The sequence below is a fragment of the Durio zibethinus genome, unplaced genomic scaffold (genome assembly GCF_047325235.1).
Source record: "Durio zibethinus cultivar Kanyao isolate XHJ-2024 unplaced genomic scaffold, ASM4732523v1 HiC_scaffold_3, whole genome shotgun sequence".
Lineage (NCBI taxonomy): Eukaryota > Viridiplantae > Streptophyta > Magnoliopsida > Malvales > Malvaceae > Durio > Durio zibethinus.
Window position 1 is genome coordinate 6,932,134 of NW_028323044.1, and position 2,500 is coordinate 6,934,633.

A 2,500-nucleotide genomic window follows, 5' to 3' on the forward strand; every position below is an offset into this window, starting at 1 on the left:
ACACGCTGGGCCCTGGTGCGGTCGGTTGCCTCGATCACCATCGGCACACGCTGGGCCCTGGTGCGGGCGGTTGCCTCGACCACCATCGGCACACGCTGGGCCCTGGTGCGGCAGCTTGCCTCGAGCACCATCGGCACACGCTCGGCCCTGGTGCGGTCGGTTGCCTCGAGCACCATCGGCACACGCTGGGCCCTGGTGCGCCAGGTTGCCTCGACCACCATCGGCAGCCTCGACCACCATCGGCACACGCTGGGCCCTGGTGCGGGCGCTTGCCTCGACCACCATCGGCACACGCTCCGCCCTGGTGCGGTCGGTTGCCTCGAGCACCATCGGCACACGCTGGGCCCTGGTGCGGCAGGTTGCCTCGACCACCATCGGCACACGCTGGGCCCTGGTGCGGGCGGTTGCCTCGACCACCATCGGCACACGCTGGGCCCTGGTGCGGGCGCTTGCCTCGACCACCATCGGCACACGCTGGGCCCTGGTGCGGGCGCTTGCCTCGACCACCATCGGCACACGCTGGGCCCTGGTGCGGCAGGTTGCCTCGAGCACCATCGGCACACGCTGGGCCCTGGTGCGGTCGGTTGCCTCGACCACCATCGGCACACGCTGGGCCCTGGTGCAGGCGCTTGCCTCGACCACCATCGGCACACGCTGGGCCCTGGTGCGGCAGGTTGCCTCGAGCACCATCGGCACACGCTGGGCCCTGGTGCGGCAGGTTGCCTCGAGCACCATCGGCACACGTTGGGCCCTGGTGCGGTCGGTTGCCTCGATCACCATCGGCACACGCTGGGCCCTGGTGCGGGCGCTTGCCTCGACCACCATCGGCACACGCTGGGCCCTGGTGCGGCAGCTTGCCTCGAGCACCATCGGCACACGCTCGGCCCTGGTGCGGTCGGTTGCCTCGAGCACCATCGGCACACGTTGGGCCCTGGTGCGGCAGGTTGCCTCGACCACCATCGGCAGCCTCGACCACCATCGGCACACGCTGGGCCCTGGTGCGGGCGCTTGCCTCGACCACCATCGGCACACGCTGGGCCCTGGTGCGGTCGGTTGCCTCGAGCACCATCGGCACACGCTGGGCCCTGGTGCGGCAGGTTGCCTCGACCACCATCGGCACACGCTGGGCCCTGGTGCGGGCGGTTGCCTCGACCACCATCGGCACACGCTGGGCCCTGGTGCGGGCGCTTGCCTCGACCACCATCGGCACACGCTGGGCCCTGGTGCGGCAGGTTGCCTCGAGCACCATCGGCACACGCTGGGCCCTGGTGCGGGCGCTTGCCTCGAGCACCATCGGCACACGCTGGGCCCTGGTGCGGTCGGTTGCCTCGACCACCATCGGCACACGCTGGGCCCTGGTGCGGGCGCTTGCCTCGACCACCATCGGCACACGCTCGGCCCTGGTGCGGTCGGTTGCCTCGAGCACCATCGGCACACGCTGGGCCCTGGTGCGGGCGCTTGCCTCGAGCACCATCGGCACACGCTCGGCCCTGGTGCGGTCGGTTGCCTCGAGCACCATCGGCACACGCTGGGCCCTGGTGCGGCAGGTTGCCTCGAGCACCATCGGCACACGCTGGGCCCTGGTGCGGCAGGTTGCCTCGAGCACCATCGGCACACGTTGGGCCCTGGTGCGGTCGGTTGCCTCGATCACCATCGGCACACGCTGGGCCCTGGTGCGGGCGCTTGCCTCGACCACCATCGGCACACGCTGGGCCCTGGTGCGGCAGGTTGCCTCGACCACCATCGGCACACGCTGGGCCCTGGTGCGGGCGCTTGCCTCGACCACCATCGGCACACGCTCGGCCCTGGTGCGGCAGGTTGCCTCGAGCACCATCGGCACACGCTGGGCCCTGGTGCGGGCGGTTGCCTCGACCACCATCGGCACACGCTGGGCCCTGGTGCGGGCGCTTGCCTCGACCACCATCGGCACACGCTGGGCCCTGGTGCGGGCGCTTGCCTCGAGCACCATCGGCACACGCTGGGCCCTGGTGCGGCAGGTTGCCTCGAGCACCATCGGCACACGCTGGGCCCTGGTGCGGTCGGTTGCCTCGAGCACCATCGGCACACGCTGGGCGCTGGTGCGGGCGCTTGCCTCGACCACCATCGGCACACGCTGGGCCCTGGTGCGGCAGGTTGCCTCGATCACCATCGGCACACGCTGGGCCCTGGTGCGACAGGTTGCCTCGAGCACCATCGGCACACTATCGGCCCTGGTGCGGGCGGTTGCCTCGACCACCATCGGCACACGCTGGGCCCTGGTGCGGGCGCTTGCCTCGAGCACCATCGGCACACGCTGGGCCCTGGTGCGGGCGGTTGCCTCGAGCACCATCGGCACACGCTGGGCCCTGGTGGGTTTAGGCACATCTTCAAATTTCTGCCGTGCCAATGCCATTTTTATGGCTTGTAAATTCATACAATGGTCCCCTAAGCCTTCACGTGAAGTTTCGTTGGAAGATGACTCGTTTTCTATTTTTCACGATTTTCGAAACTTTTTGCGGTT